At 41.8% G+C, this 19,430-nt stretch overlaps 1 protein-coding gene across 2 annotated transcripts in view; it reads left to right on the forward strand.

Annotated features, from left to right (window-relative positions):
* gpc5a (glypican 5a) overlaps positions 1 to 19,430 on the forward strand; it is a 141,084-nt gene that overhangs the window by 39,299 nt on the left and 82,355 nt on the right. The gene's annotated exons all lie outside the window — the stretch shown is intronic.

Below are 19,430 nucleotides of genomic sequence, written 5' to 3' on the forward strand. Positions count from 1 at the left end.
CACATCCCTGCAAATTCCACTTGAGTTATTTCTTGTTTTCCTTGTTGCTGCCACACCGACGTGTTTGAGCTCGGCCGTGCAGAATGAAATATGAACGCTGGTTTTCACACAATTCTGCTGAAGCGGGAAAAGTTTTTCTTTTTTTTTTCCTTTTTTTTCTTCCTGTGCTCACCTTATATCCAAAATCTAAACTTTTTAACAAGTGAATGTAATAAGCAGGATGTTGTTGTGACATCCCAACCATACGGAGAAGTCAACTATGATTTGTCACATCACACAAACGTGATATGAAAACACACAGGAGAGATCTCAATATTAATTTATTTCTTTTTCAGGAGGACAGTGTGCAATGTTCAGCATTCCTTTCTAAGGAGGAAGAGATGTGGTTGTAGCCAACTGCAGCCAGGGCTGCTTTACACTGGTCCCCTTGCCAGATGTTTTTAAGCACAGTACCTTAAAATAAAAATAAGAATAGAGTAGTAGTAGTAATAATAATGGTGACACTTTATTTGACGTCTATCTCTATAATGCATTATAACCATACTTATAATGACATATAATGCAGTTATAGCACTGTATAACTATAGTTATAAACACTCATGTACATGAACACTCAGGTATTATAAAGTGTTATAATTGGCTTATAAACTTATACAACTATCATTATAAACACTCATAAATTATCATAAGACTTTATAACAATAAGCCTAACATATTATAGAGCATTATAACTCTATGATAATACTTGACCTTATAAGCCATTATAGAATAGTGTGTTATGATTATTGTTATAAAGCACTATAATAAATTTCAAATTTATTAGTTATACAGTGCTATAACTGCATTATAACTCATTATAAGTATGGTTATAATGCATTTAAAGATAGGCGTCAAATAAAGTGTTACCATAATAATAATAATACAATCACAGTACAATGTAATGCAATTAAGGCACATAGGCAGTAGTCCATTAATATAATTGTGTCTAATAGTTAGACTTTGCAAAATAAAACAAATCTGGATATTTGTAGATTATGGAGGGTTAAAAAAAAGTATGTTACTATCTAATATATGTGTTTATATTCGTTAAAGATTTCAGCCTCAGTTAATATCCGCTCATACGCAGCCTCTCCCAGGAAACCTTGGTTTGCTTGAAGTCAAAAGGTTTTCAGCTCAGTGTGTGATCCTGATATGAAGAGGCTGTTTGTACATCATCTGACCCTGGCCCAGTTCACACACACTCATACAACCCCCCCCCCCCACCACCCCTCCACCCCTCACATATAAACTGCCCCCACGGACAAACTGACACCAATGTGGAATTAATCTATTAGCCGTTGGTGCCCACAGACATACATCTTGGATATGAATGGTTGTGAACTGGAGCAGACAAACTGGCCTCTTTCATAGTATCAGTCAGCGGCCTTGTCTCCGCTACATCACAGCTCTTGATCTTAGCTGAGCTGTCATCACTCAAGGACCCCGTCGTATATCCTCGGTCTGCGGTTGTTCCTCTTCTTAACTGTCAGCCGCTGCCAGCGCCGTGGAAACAGCAGGTGGGCCCTTGTACTGTATTTCAAACACACACTGAGCGGAGGTTTGGACTGTTCAGGTGAGACTAGGGTCCATTGTAAACGATGACAGCGCTGTTGTTGTAATTGTTTCACAGTGTGCAGGTGAGAAAAACAGAGGGAGAGAAGGTCTTTCTCTACCTTCCTAGCAACGGAGAGATTCACAGACTTCTGAAGCGCGTGCGGTCGATCAGAAACGACATTGCTATGGAGACAAACCCTCAAGGTTAAGAGTCATTCCGACATTAACAGTTGACTCTTTTCATCTTTTGTTATTCTCCGACGCAACGCCTGAAGTTTCCATTACAAAAGAAGAGGCAGCCGTCCCCGAGAATAGAGATGTTTCTCGTCGTGTCGGTGCAGAAGGAGGCGGCGAGCTGCAAGCTGTCCATCATGTCTGCCAGCAGCAGCAGCCTCTTGGAAAACGTTGACGGTCCGCGGGCGTCTCTCTCAGCTCTCCAACACCTCCTTCCTTTCCTTCTTTTCCTTCTTCATTCGCGCACTCGACGCTTATTATTATTGATTGAGACTCATTCACCTCGGGTTTTCTCGCAGATGTTCGTTTTGATTGAGTCATTACCAAAAAGCAGAGCGAGGAAGCTGAAGAATTGAGAGGCATTAGGAATCTAAAGGAGACGCTGCTCTGTCTCTGAGGACGGAGAGCGAGTCCCTGCAGCTCAGCGGGTTTCCTGAGGATCTACAACCCTGTGCTGCTTTCTATTAGCCTAGAACCATAGATGAGTGGCTGGGAGTCAACACAAGCTGAGACAAAAGCAATAAATAACCTCCCGCCTGCGGGTCATAACCCAACATCCACCGAGGGAGAAGGGAATAAAACTCGCTGCCGGATGGTGGCTGATTTACAGAAGCTTATCGAGGCCTCGGAGACCTAAAACGATTGGTTCAGTTGCTCTGGGTGTGTGTGCATGAGAAACTGTACATGCGAGCGTGTGCAGCAGATGCTCTTTGCATGTGCTGACACAGATTGTTTTATGGTCTTAAAGATGCGGTGAGTTGCACCAGAGATTTGCCTTATTTAATAATAAAAAGAAAGATGAACACAGAAAAAAGAAAAACATGACACAGGAGCCGGGGATTTAAAAAAAAAAGTGATTTAATGCACGTCCTCATCTGGGCCCCTGGTAAACAAAAAGATAAAGAACAATCAGATAAGATCATAGAGGAAGAGCACCAGCAGCTTTCATCTCAGTGTCTATGTGAATATACGTGATGGGGTCTCGCCTCGGGGGGGATTTAGTGGCACATTCTTTCTCCCTGTTTGTGTCTCCTGGTTCGTCCCTCGCTTCAATACTCGGTGCAAGAAGGCAAAATAGATTGGGTGTGAAATGTTCTGGCTTATCAACAGTGGTGGCACCTTTTGGGACAGTTAATTTTTTTTTTTTTACCTGAAATAATCCCACCATGTGCAGGCTTTAAAGGCGTTACTGTGCTCACAGCAAAGTGATGTGAAATTAGAAAAGAAAAAAAAAGGTTTTTCTGGCTGTTTTTCACATTTTAAAAGTTTTGGTTTGGATAGTTGTCACTGAATGCACTGTGGGAGATGTTAGACTTTCTGGACTTTTAATCATTATTTTGGAAACAGTTCTTGTTTGGCTCCTTGTGTTGAGACAACAGTTTAGATGTGATAAGTTTTTTATTAAACCTGTAGCAATTGATTTCTTGGCTCTTGGAGGCAGTGGAAACAAGATGAAAACTGTTTTTTTAAAAACATCTTTTTACGCAGAAGAGTTGTATATTTGAACACCCAGAGGATAACAGGCAGGTATGGAATAACAAGTTTGTGTCCAATATTGTTATTCTTCCAGCTCTGGTTTTGGTCTCTACCAACTCCTGAGAGGAAGATCTGGATCTTTATCTGTAGGTTGTTTGGTGCTGAGCTGGTTGTGAACAGGTTTTTAGGTTGTTAGAGACTGTGATGCTGAAAATGTAACTGATTCACAGGAGCTAAAAGATGCTATAAAAGCTATATGCACTACTCACAAAAAGTTAGGGATGTTTGGCTTTTGGATTAAATTTCAGGATTCACCTAAAAAGCACTATAACCTTTACAGGTGAACTTCATTTAACCTTCTCTAAACTTTTGAATGCACATGTCCAATTGTTCAGTGTTTCAGTACTTATTGAATAACATGCTGTTCTCTAACAAGGTGATTAACCACAAACATCACAAGCACCGTCTGATTTAGTGGTTCAGTTGTCATTGAACCACTAAATGTTCTGGTTCAATGACAGTTTGTAGACAGTCCTCTTCTCTCCACCATGTTCACATGTTGACATCATGAGACCAAGACAACACTTTGATCTAATTGATCATTGAGACACTGAGATTTTTGTTGTGCTATAGCCACCACTGTTGTTAGCTTTTGTTTGAGATACAGAAATTACCATTGCATCCTTCTACTTAAAAGGCTTTCATGATAGAATATCACTGTAGCATGAACTTCTTATAGGGATATTCTTGTCAAATATCCCTAACTTTTTGTGTATAAAGTTATATTCAACATAAAAATATTGATTATAGCTGCTAACAATTAGAATAACGTTCACTTTTTCTAAAGGTGTCGCAAAACCTTTTAATCATGAGCACAATAACTCAGCAAGCTTAAGTTATTGATACTGGTATTGATCCGTACCCAGCCCCCAGTAAACTGGTCTGGACTGGTTCTGTGCTCATGTTTGTGACACACCAAGACTAGAAAAAGAAAAAAAAAAACTTCTTCTGATTCATGTCAGTGGACGACAGCAGATGAAGAAAGATGGAGAAACGACTCCTATAGTGTGAAAGCGTGTGTTGTGTGATCGTGTGTTGGTGGAGACACTGTCCCTGTTTGGGCAATAAAGGTTAACACATTCCCACATGCTTCCTTCATCTGTCATGGATACGCACACACTGCGGGGAATGGCAGGTTGCCATGAGCTGCCCCCTCCCTGAGAGCACTTAGACACACACACACACACACACACACACACATATGTACCCACACACACACACAGAGCGGTTACGATGGCAGACAACACTCGGATAAAGAATGAAACTGTGCAGAACTACTTCCAGCCACCATTTTATCTCTGCTTCTCTGTTGGAGAAACTGAGTGACAAAGACAAAATTGCATTAGTCATGGGAAGAGATTACAGGAAACCTCGCTCCCTTTCAGCTGCCACACATTTGACTCCTAATTCAGTTTGACACCAGATTCATTCAGTGCAGCAGCATCTCAAACCTATTTTGGATTATTATTATTATTGTTATTATTATGTAAGAATAGCATGTTTTTACATCATCCCTGCCAATGGGAGACAACAAGCAGGAGTTATAGCGGCGCTAAAAAGCTGCAGCTTCAACAAGTACGGGTGTTGATGTTTTATTCATGATTACCTCCTCCGGTGTGGACTCGCTTTAATTCATCCCCACCTGCAGTCTGTCTCACGGCTGCCAACACACACCAGGTGTTTGGCGGCGTGTTTATATTTTCAAAGTGCCTTTTTTCTAATTGAGTACAACAGTTTTTATTTTTACGATAATAAGGCAACTGACCTTGCATGCTGCTGGAATTTAACACGCAGGGATGAGTAGCTATACTACTACAACGCAGCACCGCCGTGTAGTACTGTAGAGATGCTTCAAGACGGAGCGAGTGTGTGTGTGTGTGTTGGACTTGGAGTGTGTGGCCTTTCATTTAATACAGGCCACCCCTCATGCTGGAGTGGCTGTCTGAGCGCTGACCTTTCCGGCCTTTCCCGTGTCTTTTCCTGCCCCGGTTAATCCTGAAGAGGTTAATCACATGGTAATAAGAGTCTTGGAGTCGCGGAGCAGAAACCTCTTCACAGCGTGGGGGCCAGTTAACAGACTGAGGGATTTGATTTTGAGGTTTAAGGTGAAAGTTTTAAGGTTTTTTGAAGTAGGTCTGTCCGTGCTCCTCCTGTCCGCTCCCCCTTTTTCCTCGTTTGTCTAATTTTCACTCCCATCCTCGACTAGTTTGCGAAGCTCAGGTGATTTGCCTTGGCTTAGCAGAAATGACAGCATCTAAGCTCTGCTAATAGGAATCCACTGAAGATGCATCAAGAGCTTATAGGTTAGCTCGAAGCCCGGCCCCCCCTGCTCCGGGAACGTGGCTCCTCGTCCACACGGGAGTTCCCATCAGGCGACACACACAACACATCCCGAATAATAAATGATTCCACGGCTGCAGCATGTGGCCCCTCATCACAGGTCACTTAGGGCCAGTGTTCGCTCCCTGGGTTGATCGCAATCAATAATCTGGAGTTAAAATTATTCAGTGATTCACAAGAAAAAAAAGAAAAAAAAGATTCTAAGAAAAGTCCTTTAAAACACATTCATGTTGCAGAGATGTATTTTTCTGTTTTTCCTTGCTCTTACTCAAATCAATACTGAAATCAACCTTGCAGGGTCTTTGCCCTCTGGTCTGAAATCAGAGCATATATGCTGCATTAACCTTGATGTTCGGTTTTGGAGGAAACCTGAGACCCCGGCCCGCCCGTCTTTGACAGCTCCACCCCATGAAAATGAAAAAATAAGATAGAATAAAATAAAATAAACACTGTTATCATTTGATTTAAGAGCTTAACACTATTTATTTTTCTACTTAAAGCAGTTGATTTAAAACAAACTTCTTAACTCTGCTACATCACTATAACATTTGTATTTTCTACACTTCAATACCCTCCAGTCTAAATAATGTTTGTTTGAATTAAAGTTTGTTCAGATATAAGGAGTTGCGGCAGATATAAGATAGAAGAAATAAAATGTTATATAAGTAAATTTTCTGATTTTAATAAGGTCCTTTCTGTGTCTTTTCACCTTCATCACAGTTGCAGCCTCGGATGAAGGCAAAGGGAACATTAATTTCCAACATAATAAGAAAGAAAAAGAAAATGTTCTAGTTTGAAAATTGGCTCCTTTTTGCAGTCGTTTTATAAATTCATCCATCAGAGGAGCCAGTGGGAAACTAAACAATGAGGGAGTGAAGCCAAGTCCAACAAAACAGAAGAGTTTAAGCATAATTACATTAAGTCAACTTCATGCTACATGTACATATGGTGGGGAGCTCTCCAGATGTGCAGCCTCAAATAAACATAACTTAACAGCTGGCTCTCTTTGTTCAGTGCACACATTAATGCCCACTCTTGGTCCATTAATGAACCTGCTGACAAAGCTGTGGAGTTACATCCAGTGAAACGACTGTGGTCATTGCCGTCATAAATCCAAATGCTTTTGTGCTCCAGGGCTGATTTAGTGCTGCTGCTGCTGCTGCTGCTGCTGCTGCATCGCTCTGTGCAACCAGCAGGTGGAGCTCTGCACTTTGGGTTTAACACACAGACACATTTACACACACAAACATGCACATGCACACACACTCTCTCTGTGACACAACATAGAGACAGATGCCAGATTGCTGATCACTCCACTGCTCCTCTGCATCAGTTTGGATGATGTATGCCGTGGAAGTCCTGGTTCCTCTCCGTGTTGTTCCCTGACAGTGACAGACAGAAAAGCACATTTAAATGATAAACAGACACGCTGCAGAACATCTCAGTCTCGCCGCCTCTTCACACATTTTTTATATATTTTTTTTGTTTGTGGTGATGAACTGACCTAATTTTTGAATGGGAAGGAATAACCTCTCAAACATGCACCGTCAAATATATTATGCATAGCCGTCCTCTTAGTCACTCTGCACGCGAGAAAGTAAGAGACCGGTTTCTCTCCATCACATGAAAAACATGGAGGAAAGAACGAGGGATGAATGTGGTATAGAGTCAGTAATGCTACCGACTGTTCATAAAGTTGAATTCAAACATGGAGGGTTTTCTATTTTCCTACCTGGAAACCAGCTGCACAATTTAACACCTTATGTCCTAAAGGAATTTGTTCTCTAATATCCAGCTTAATAGTTTTGTTTTAACTTGTTCTTAAATCTTTTGGGGACAAACATTGGGGAAAAAAAGCTAAATCTTTAATTCACACATCCTAAAATTAGACAAAAGACAGAAGGACAGAGACAGAGGAGGAGTGGGAGGGTGGGGGCTGATTGGACGGCTCTGATTAAGAGAGAGAGAGAGGAGGAAGAAAGACGAGAAGCAGAAAAAGAGGAGAGGGGACGTTCTTGAAGAGCTCCTCTGTATTGCGACAGCTGGCTACTGCAGATAACCACAAAACCACTGGAGCACTTGAGGTCTGGGTGCTGCATGGCTAGAGTTCCACTCCAACATGACCTTATATCCTGCCTGGGTTTTAGATGCGGGGGCTCGGTCAGAGTACCACATCCTGACGATTATCCCAAGTGACAGAATCAAGAAGTCTGTCTGGCTGGCTAAATTGAGTTCATAAATCCCTCTTGAATGTGCATATGAATGTGTGTGTGTCTGCTCTTGCCTCCTCCTCCTCCTCCTCCTCCTCCTCCTCCTCCTGTCGGTTTTCGAATTATGCAAGATTGCTCTGAACAGATAAATTTTCAATCTTGCTCTCTGGAAAAGAGACATGTCATTTATTTGTGCTCAGATATTATCCCTGATGTTGCTACAGTAACTGTCACTGTGCAGAGCGGACGCTAAACGCTCCGAGTCGGCTGGTTGCAGGTGGTGCATGTTTGTGTATATACTGTATCCAGTCCCATTCATTTTTTTTTTCCTCCAATCCCTTTTGCTTCTCGAGCTCTGAGTGCCCCCCCTCCCTTCTCCTCCCTCCTCCTCTCCATCCTCCCTCTCCATCCTCCTCTCCACCACTTCTTGGACGTCTGCCTCCAGCATCTGGAGCAGATTGCGACCCTGCAGTGTGCCAGGTAGCAGGACATTAACAGCCAAGGCCTTATTGTTCAGTGATGAGCTGTCAGAGCACACACCCTCGCCCCCGTGTGTGATATCAACCCGCCTCCGTCTACCGTCCAACACACACACACACACACACACACACTCGATCCCCGCGGAGCGCTCTTCCTCTTTAGCTCAGATATAAATCAGAGGTCTCTGAAAAACGGCGGAACAAAGACTTGGGAAAATGTGAAGTTAATGCTCATAAAGCGGGAGCAGAGGTAGCTCGTCTGTGGCGAGAAAAAAAAACCCACAGTGAGAATGAGATCCATTTGTTTCGTCATAAAAGACAAAAAGTCCAGTCTGGTGATTTAATCACAAGGACACGGGGATATTGTTTTGAAAACGACGACTATTTCTCTGGGTTTTTAGCAGGTTTACTGCTGCACGTTGCACCAGTAAACTACAGACTAATACAGCTTTCACTAATGGACATCTCCAACAGATTTCCTGTGCGTGTCTCTATGTCAGAGGTTCCCAAACTTTTCAATGGTGCCAGAGACTGGCGACCCCCACTGTCCCCGGAGGAGACTGAAACATTAGAAAAAAACATCAAATGGGCGTATCCATCTGTCTTAACAACAACACAAAAGAACAAAACAGCTTCGCAACAATGATTTTACACATGGTTTAGATATAAACACTCCTTTGTACTGTACCTTCCGGTGTTTTTCTTTTAAATGCCAGGAGGAAAAGGCAGTTGGGTGAAATAGCCTTCCCTCCTAACTATAGCTTGGGTCTGTATTGTGATCTGTAATTTATTGTAATTTATTATGCCATGTGTTCTGTATATTTTGCTTTGTGTGGTCCTCCTGTTGCAAAATTAATAGCCCCCTTAGGGACAAATAAAGACATTGATTGATTGATTGATTGATTTATTAGATAAAAGCAGAATACCTCAGTCAAAGTCATGTCCATGTAACTTATGAGTGAACATTGTTACTGTCATGTTTAGGAATTACGATGTTTCAGTGTTAATCTCACCTGATGTGATGGGTGGGCTGTATATGCATGAAGCACAGCAAGTCCATTCTGGGTTTAAAGAGGAACCATGCAGGATTTTTACCTTAACTATTTACTATTTACTTCACTATTTTTACACTTAGTAGGACAAAGTGCTGCTGAGACACTTTAAGCTACACAAGACATCACAATTAGCAACATTTACTGTATTTTAGTTTAAAGAGGAACTATGCAGGACTTTTACCCTAACTCTGCTGCATTTTTACCTTAATCAACCAGCTTCAGAGTCCTAGTTCTGGTTAAATCAATGACTTGTAACTAGTTCCAGGGAGAATGGAGGCTCTCTGTCTTCCACCTAGCGTCTCTTGGCTGAAAACCAACCTTGTAAGATCAGAGCCTCCGACCCGGTGTCCCAGCTCTCGTCTCTGCAGCGGGTTACGCGCCCCGTAACCCGTAATCTCTTATTTATGACGGATTAAGACTACACAAATATACACATGGTAAAATGTATATGATATATAGAGTTATCCACCGCTCTATTGATTGCTCTCTCGCCGGATTCGTTAAAAACAAATGCACATGACCAGGAGGAGGGTTAGCAACACAGTGGAAAAGGGACCGGATTTGGATATTCAGCCTTGGCCACTCGAGGCCAAACCCCTAACCTGAACCCAATTATGGATTCAATACAGTATTTCTAATCATTTTTAAATTTTATTTGATTTCTGGAAATCATCTCACGACCCCCCCGCCTCTCATCACCTTGCAATCCCACTTTGAGAACTCCTGCTCTATTTTCCTCCTTCACTTTCTGTTATTGAGATAACCATAATAATGGGATGAGCACAGAGCAAAACCACGCTTGTGCCTAATGTTGAATTCAACACCTCGCTGCCGGAGCTCTGAGCACGTGTGTGAATTAATAGCGCCCTGTCTTATCAAGGGCGCCCTTATTTCATATCGACTTTATGACATACATGTGGACCACATCCACGCCGAGCTCGGCTGCACGAGAAACTTAAATTCTCTCTCGAGCAGGAGGAGTGTGGGTGGAAACAAAGACGCTCATATCTTTGTATCATTGTCTAGCTTTATCTTACAGCTGCAGGCTTCTGACAGTGTGTGTGGTACCTTCTCTCCCCCCCGTTCCTTTGATTTTCCACTCATTTGTTAACTAAACATGCTTCCCATTTACTGCCACAAAGTGAAAAATGTAGTAGTCATTAAGTATTCATTACCTGTGCAATTTGTTTCTTCTTTATGCACTTTTAGCCCCGAGACTATTCTGAACGCGTAGGTAGGTAGGTTTGGACATTTGGGGTATTGACAGTTTTAGGAGGCAACCTTTATGCTGCGCAGTCTTTTATTATTTATCACATCACAGGAACTATTACATCCAGATCTTTATAACATTCTTTAAATATTTCATTATGCAGTATAATGTCATTATCAAAATAAAGTCCCTGACAGTAATTGGTCGTCTTTGTCCGTGCTGGGGAGTTTGTAGCCACATACGACTCAGCGCCTCTTTATAAGTGGGAACCTACCTTTTAGCTCCTGACCTAAGCTGAAAGCTAGGTGTGAATATGCTCTCATTAATCTCACCTCCCACAGTAAAAGGTCTGAGTCTGGAGGCTCCCTGAGAATTAATCTAAATAGCTCTTTCATTTCTCTGACGTAAACACAAATGTCTCCAACAATAATGTGGCACGCTGCAGGAAGCCCTGAGACCTGAGAGCTTTGCTCTCTTATCATTGTCCCCTGTAATGTTGTTCTGCAGTTTCTGTGGAAACCAAGCTGGCCTTATTAAAAAAAAAAAAAGTTTCACCTTCTCTGAGTCTGCCCTTTACCTGACAGCCAAGATAAACGAGCAGGGTCCTGGGAGGAAGGCAACACAAACATGCATCTCTGCTCAGTGGCCCGTGCTCATTGGCTCTCTGCTGGAAGCCCTTATTTACCTTAATGCTGGAAGGTGGCGGGAATGAGGGAGGCTCGCGGAGGAGTAGCCGGCGGAGGATGTGTGTGTGGTTGGGGTGAGGGTGATGGGTGGGTGGGGGGGTTGTGATTACTCACAATACCTCCCATCAACAACCTTGAACCATGCAGCAATAAAAAAAAATAAAAAAAAGAAGAAGAAAAGGAAGCAAACAACTCTTTTCTGGCTCCCATAATGCACGCGGGCCAGATGATGTCATATGTCACCTTCAGCTAATGAAGGTGATGATGACATGCATGAGCGCCGCATACGTTCACCATCTGCTCAGTTCCACCGCGCTGGAGCTGCTCCCTTCACTTCACCATGCAGCAGAGAGGAGTCGAGGCACGTCTGAGCCACAGCGCCGGTGTCCCTCGACGCATGTGAAAGACTCGCCGCCTGCATCCAGATGACTCACCCAGAGTTTAATCATACCTTCACACCACGAGCCGCTAAAGTGACGACTCTCTGAGGCCACTTATTTTCTATCACCTGAGAAACCGGCACCGGACACCTGAAGGAAGAAAAAAACCCCACACCACTCTCTCAACTCTTGCGCCTCCTCACCTGTTAGTAACCCAGCATGCTCACGTGTTGATATATAATACACTCCCATATCATGTATTACAATAGGTTTAATTAAAGCAGCAGGGCAGGTCCTGCTGGGGAGGGAGGAAGTGAAATATGAAGGTTAAAAAGATGCAGTGACAAGAAACAGGAAGCTAATGATGCAGTAGAAATGAAGGCACACGCATGCTGTGATTGTGAATGTAATGAAATAAAAACGTGTATAGCATCTCTCTCCCAGTGCTCATGTGTTTTGGTTCATCTCCACTGGGGAATTAGGTTGTTGCAGTAACAGCAGACCTAATGTGTCAATAATTAATGACGAGAGATATTTAAAGAAATATGAGTCTGTTTCAAGTGTACGAGGACCAAGTGTTTCAAACAAACATGAGCTGAGCGGAGGCTGGGCTGTGAGAGACACGGCTGCAGCTAATGATGGGTTGTTTTAAAAAAAAAAAAAGTATTTACAATTAATTAGCACGTGTGTCATGCGAGATGCAAATGTGACGTTTTCACACACGACTCCGGTCCAACAAACAGTCGACGATCCAACCTTATCACCGAGTTCATTATCGACACGTGAAAAACAACAGATCTTCTCATCGCAGAAGCTGGAAGCAGAGAAGTTTTGACATCTTTCAAACGATTAATTGCTAATTGTCTGTCGATTGACTAATCAACTATTGCACGAAGTGTTCCAGTTGTAAAGCGAGGTTGTCATCTCAGAATTAGACTCCGACAACTATCGCAGCGTTTCTGTCACACACGTTTAACCAAAGCTCATTTCAACCAAACACGTTGTTAATCAAAAACTTTTTATTCAGAATTTGTCATCTGCACATTGTAGTTGCCAATAAAGTTAGAGCTGAAGCAATTATTCAGTTAATCAATAAGGCAATCAATTTATTTAGATTTAAAAAACATCCAGCTTCTCCATCTTTACTCATCAGGATGTATTCGTCACTTTGGGCTCAGACGACTTCATTTTTTCATTATTTCCCGTTTAGAAAAATAATGGGTAGATTAATTGATAATGAACATATAATTGTTAGACGCAGCCGTACATGATATGGCTGATAACTCCGGTTGTTCTGGGGGATTGATCGCCAGTGGTCATTTTCCTGTTTAATTCAGATGAGCAACAAATTACAGATCAAAATGATTAGTTCTACTTATACCTACATGCTTTTCTTATCTAAAAAAAAGGTCAGCGTGTATGATAAACATTTGCAGTTGTGCTTCGTTCTCTTGTTAAATCGTCTGTCAAACTGATACGAAACAAAAGGACAAACTCCTGCAGGTGATGTTTGTTCTCGGCTCTCCTGTTAAAACGAGTGTGTGAGAGAAAGAAAGAGAGAGGGAGAGAGAGAGAGTGGTCTTTGGGATTGATTACAGTGTGGAGAGAAAAAGCCACTTTGTTGTAGCTGCAGGTTATGAAGGTTGTTGATTGGCAGGTGCTTGACTCCAGCTGCTGAGCTGAGTGTAAAAAGTCGAGCGCTGGTGACTGAAGATGATCTTTAGATAACACCAGATGACCTTTGAGAGCAGCTGAAACTATCAGTCTCCACGGGGGCTACTCTCCTCCTCTTGTCATGTCTTGACTCCTTATTTTTTCCACCCTCTTTCTCTCACTCTTTTCCATCTCCTCCTTCTCTCTCTCTCTCTCTCCTCCTCTGTGTCTGGCGAGTAGAGTTTCTGTGAGTTGGCAGCCTGTATCTGATCCTGAGGTAATTTACTGGTAGCGATAAGGAAGTGGTGCGCACAGTCTTTCGTTATAGTCCTTTCTGACAGGGCAATCTGAGGCCCATAGATACTAAATTGGAGGAAAATTTGGACTCCAGATGGAAAAGGGAAACATGCAGGGTTATTATTACTGTATAAATCCACACAAACCGAGACTGAGCGGAGAAACAATCACCTGCAACTGTTGGTTTAATTTTTTCTGGTGATGTGACTTATTCTATTGTGGAAAATACCAGCGGAGTAGAAGTGAGGTTGCTCTGTTTTCATGTTTGTTAAAGGGATAGTTCACCATCTTGGCAAATTGGCCCATTGCCATAATCCCTCTAGTCATAGCAGTAGGTTCGTTACCTTTAATTGTCTGTGCAAGCTATTTTTAGAACAGCGGAGCAGAGCCGTGAGCTGTTCAGAGCTACTCTACGGAGGCTCATGGGATTTCTTGGTTTCCCTCATCAAATTCATCAATTACACAATCCAACAACTCCAAAATGCTCTGGTGGACAAGTTGTGACCTGCACATTCACCACACTATGAGATAATAACAGAAAGTTACCAGACAGAGTTGTTTTAGAGGGAAATGCAGAGACTGCTTGCTGAAAAACCAATGGGAATGCGCATCAGCAGTTTTGTATGAATTTCCCTCTAAAACAACTCTGTGTGGTAACGTTGTGTTATTATCTCATAGCGTGGTGAATGTGCAGGTCACAACTTGTCCACCGAGCGTTTTGGAGTTGTTGGATTGTGTATTTGATGAGTTTGATGAGGGAAACCAAGAAATCCCATTAGCCTCCGTAGTGTAGCTCTGAGCAGCTCGCGGCTCTGCTCCGCCGTTCTAAAAACAGCTTGCACCGACAATTAAAGGAAATGAACCTACTGCTATGACTATAGGGATTATGGCAATGGGCCAATCTGCCAAAATGTTGAACTATCCCTTTAATGACATGGAGGAGACCTTCACTTTAGCTGGGAACTAGTGCTTATTTACACAATTTTAATCGTCCGCTTTATCCTGATTTTGTGCTCTGACTCATTTGCCTTTGCGAGCACGAAGCCCGATTCAGCATATACTACATGTGTATAGTGGTGTATATGTATCTATACCATGTGTGTGTGTGTGTGCACATTGTGTCGAGACCAGTTTTGCCCAGCAGAGCTCTTTCTTTCCAGGGTCTTTTTTTTTTTTTTTTTTTTCGTCTTTCTCCTCCCAGGCAGACCAGGGTCATTGCCTTAGGGGTGTCGTAGAGAAATGCCTCTCTGCTGTGGGCGAGAAGAAATATGAAAGAGACCCTAAATCAAGACACAGAGCCCCATGAATCATGTCAGCAGCTGGGCTGAAGAAGAGGGATGGCACCATCTGTAGCAGCATATGAATGGCTAACTGACTCACAGTGCTGTTGACACAAGCTGAAGAAGTGTGAAGAGGTTGTGAAGATTAGCGCTGCTGCTCGCTGGAAAGCCTGGAAACCTGCTTCAGTCAAAAAATGAGAAAACCCAAATACGCTGCATGCTCCATTCGTCACTCTTGACATTTTAAGAATTGCACCCGGCAAAGGTTTTCTTTCTTTTTTTTTTTTTTTTGCGTGTGTATGTGTTATAAAATAAGATGAATTCTCATTACAGTACATCTATAACACTTGAATTCACGCCGCATGAATTCTTCTTGAGATTTCTCCATTTTTCCCTCAGTTTAAGGCTTTTTTTTTAGTGTCGAGTGAGCGGCCATGGAGGCAGGAAGTGCTGCACAGAATATTTAGAAGGTGTTTTCAGTCACAGCTGTGAAACTTTTGAATGACAAGTTGTGCTACTCGCTTCTTTTCTGAGATATGGGCTGCAATTTGGACTTATAAGCTTTAGTTTAGTCAATTTATAACCAATTAATCATCTTAGTTTTCCAACAAAAATCTTAACTTCAGTTTCTTTACTGTCTTTGTCATCTTTCAATATCATGGGTTGTAAACTAGATACTTTTGCATCAACCCTGTTCTCGTTAGTCCCTCAAATGAGGACATGAACAGCAGATTAATCAGTTTTGAAAGTAATTGCTATTTAGAGTCATAGTTTTGTTTCATATGCATTGGTTTTACATTTGTTAATATTATGGATTCAGTCAGTACATTTAGTTTTGTTGGCCTCATAGTCGGGTGCATCACTCATGGTCGGCGTTTAATTCATTAACTAATTGATTTGTATTGTGTTGAATAGATCGGGCTCCTGAGCTATTTGTCTTTGTGTACTTCCTTTAATTTATCTAATCTAATCTAATCTAATCTAATCTAATCTAATCTAAGAATTCTGGCTTTTGTATTGTATGTATATGAGATTCACTTTAATCATGTGTCTCTGTTTGTTAAACTTTGGCTGCTAATGCCTTAGGTTTGTAAATTACTGAAAGTTTTTAGTAGGAAAAATAAATAAGAGAAATTCACGCTTGAGGTCATGCAGGTAGGCTGAGAATTAATTGTCCCTCTGAAGCAAATGATTTTGCCCTCTAAAGTGAAATAACAGTGAAGGCATTGTTTTGACATTTAAATTCCACTGACAACGCGTTGTCGTAAAAGAACCTTGTGGCAGTGGTAAATTAGTCTCTTTGAGAAAGCACTGAATCTTAATCGCCATGCCCGGCCGTGAGGGCATGTTGTTAAAGCACAGTAACAGGACAGATGATAATCACAAAATTTCACGGCCGACCTCGGGGCTTGTTATCTGAAAAACTTTCACCGAATAGATTAACCCATCAAAAACCAGCGGCGTACGAGCCACGCCAAGGGCAGGAAGTGGTATTCATGAAGAGGAGGAGGTGTTTTCAGGCTCATAAATAGGAGCCATTGTTCACATAATGGAACTGCAAAGTTGTGGTGAAGGATAATGCACAATCTCTCTCAGATAAATGATGATGATCTTCACAGAGTGTGTGTGCGGAGCAGGCCTATTTGTACAAGGCTGACAGTGGGAAGATGAATTATTTTCTCCCCCTAAAATCTATAGTAACAAGGAAGCATATCATAGTTTGTGCTAATAAGGATCAGCCCAATTTGTGCTCTTCAGACGAATAAACATGTGACTTTAATCTTACTTTCTAAAATGTGTGAACGCACCCACACAGCATGAGCTGTTTGTTGAATGTTTTGTTGAATATGCTAATGCTGAATTAGCTACAAAAGCCCATGCATCAACTTTGTTTTTTTAACTGCCCTTGTTTGTTTACTATTCAAGCGCATCGCTTCTTATCCATCTTTAATTTAATAAATGCTTTGTTTAAAGCTTTTATGTGAGAGGGAGAAAAATGAAATACACTGCAGCTGTGAGCACAGCATCTAAAAAGCTGGGGAGTGTTTGAATGTTTCCTTAATTACAAAAGGAAGTTAAACAGTGTCTCCTGCCTGAGGGGAAAACATACCGACTGATTTGGCATCAAACAGAGGGAGATTGAGAGATAGGCATAATTGTGATGGACCTTTAGGGGAGTGAAGCGGCCGTCTTAAGAGCTGCACTTGCGGTAAGAGGTGCACTTTTCCTGCTGTATTATTCTCCTGTACAGAGATGAGTGTGGGGAGATACTGCGTAGAAACATAAACACAGATAAGCCCCATCTGAGAATGAAGGGAGGTTTGCTATGTGATCAGTCAACTATAAAATTGACTTAGACCGAGCAGTTTTACTGTCTCTCAAGGAAGATTGGTGATATGACATGGAAGGGAAATGTGAAACAATCCTGCTATATTTTATCTCTTTCAGTCTCAACTTTGTCAGTGTAGTAAGACAAACCCTAAATTTATCAGTTTATACAGGCGGCTGAGGGATTAAAGGAAAAACCCGCGTGTGAAGTGTAGAAGTGCAGTAACGTGCTGAGCCACCATGTGCTGCCATTGATTCTTCAAGTCTCTGGATATAATATCTGCTGCAGGGATGACCACCGTTCCTCCAAAACATATTCCTCCATTTGGTTTTTTGATGATGTTTGAAGGCCGCGGTAATCCTGCCTGCATCATGAAATGTTTGGGTCATTATGAACCAAAATATTTCAACATGAAGGACGTTGTTTTCATGCGGTGCATTGACTCTGAGGCTGATCTTCTTTGCACCTTGGGGTTGCACAGAGTGTTTGTGTGTATGACGGGTTGGATTGGGCTCACTGGTCAGTTACAATATGTAATCAACTCACCTCCAACAGGATGTAATTATGCAAAGCACTGCCACTATAATAGCAATGTGGCCAAGGTGCCAGCACACTTAAAAGGGGGATGGAGAGATAGCGCTCTGATTGGTTTATTGCATGTTACGCCCAGGATTATTGTAAAGGTTAAATACAACTGTTGTCTCCTGAACTGACTGCTCCTAAATAAACAAAAGTAGATATGGATATACCTGTACTAAATGTGCTAGCTCAGTGCACTTTGGACTATTAAAATGTGTTGATATATGACATTTTACAGCAGGTTTCAGTTTAGTGTTCTCAGTTGAGGCTGCCCTGTTGTTTGCACTTGCATTTGCAATTATAGATTCTGCTTTGAACAATATTTAAGGTATCTGGATACTGTCTGGGTGGTTTCTCTATGTCCTGATTTGAATTTGTGCATGTGTCAGCATCACCGGACTCCTCTGGTAGCTGACTCCCGAGGTTTGTTTTAATTGCAGCGAAGCATGAGTCAGTGGTGATTTGATGGTCGTGCTGTGTTCATAGGTGTATAGTCGTCTCAGCGTCCACATGAAGGTACGGATGTGGTTAAACAATATTTATTTGGATATAATATTGAGGTTTTTTTTGCTCTATTGTAACATTATGAAACAGCTCATGTTGGCCTGTTATTGTTGTTGTGTCGTTAAAGCTGATGACTCTCTGACCTGCAGCTGTGAGGTTATGGACATAAACTACTGAATTTTAATTTTTGCACATTAGCAGTTTTTCAATCTTAACAAATGATCTCTCATTATGCCCCCAGCTTGTCATAAATATAATAATAATGATGATAAAAATAATAGTTACACTAAATCTAAGCCCCTGTGTGCCATATGGCGTCCCCCAGGGCTCTGTACTCGGTCCAGCCCTGAACTTTAATGATGTGCCTTCTGTCTACCTACTGATGATACAGTTACCTTTACTCACTGTTAAACTGGCTGACATGCTAAGAGATGCTTAGTCAAACCTAGTGATGTTTGCAAATGAATGTGTTAAAAACACTTTGTCCATTTTTCTCCAAAGAAACAGTGAAGATGTAGAGAAAGATTTTCTCGGCTCAAGAGAGAAACAAGTTCTGTCAGAATACAGATATTTAAGGAGAGCATTTTCTATAAATGGAGGATTCAAACTCTGTCAGCCTTCTTTCAATTTCCCCCACAAACCACTTATCCGATCAATCTCAACGGTTGTGAGTATCATGATGCGAGGAAGTGTTGTATTGACTGTAATATTCTAGAGTAGCAGGTATTGTGTGCGTAAAGTTACATCGACATGAATTCGGCACAAAAGAGAAAGCTTCAAACATTGGTTTTGTACATGTGACCTGACATGGAGGCAAAGGAGGAACCGCACTAGGAGGACAATGCAGCACCCAGACAATTTTTTTAGACAAGTGGAACTGCACCATCGGTTTCAACACCGTCACCCGGACAATATCAGAGCGGAGCAGCCAGCTGCAGCAGTGACAAATGAGACAGACTGACCACACACATGGCAAAAGCAAATACTGCAAGTTGAACTAACACAGACCAAACAACCAGCTCTCACTGGACGGACACTACAATAATGAAGTGAAATTCAATTTGG

Source organism: Trachurus japonicus, chromosome 3 (genome assembly GCF_045865225.1).
Source record: "Trachurus japonicus isolate A0001 chromosome 3, Traja_1.0".
Classification (NCBI taxonomy): domain Eukaryota; kingdom Metazoa; phylum Chordata; class Actinopteri; order Carangiformes; family Carangidae; genus Trachurus; species Trachurus japonicus.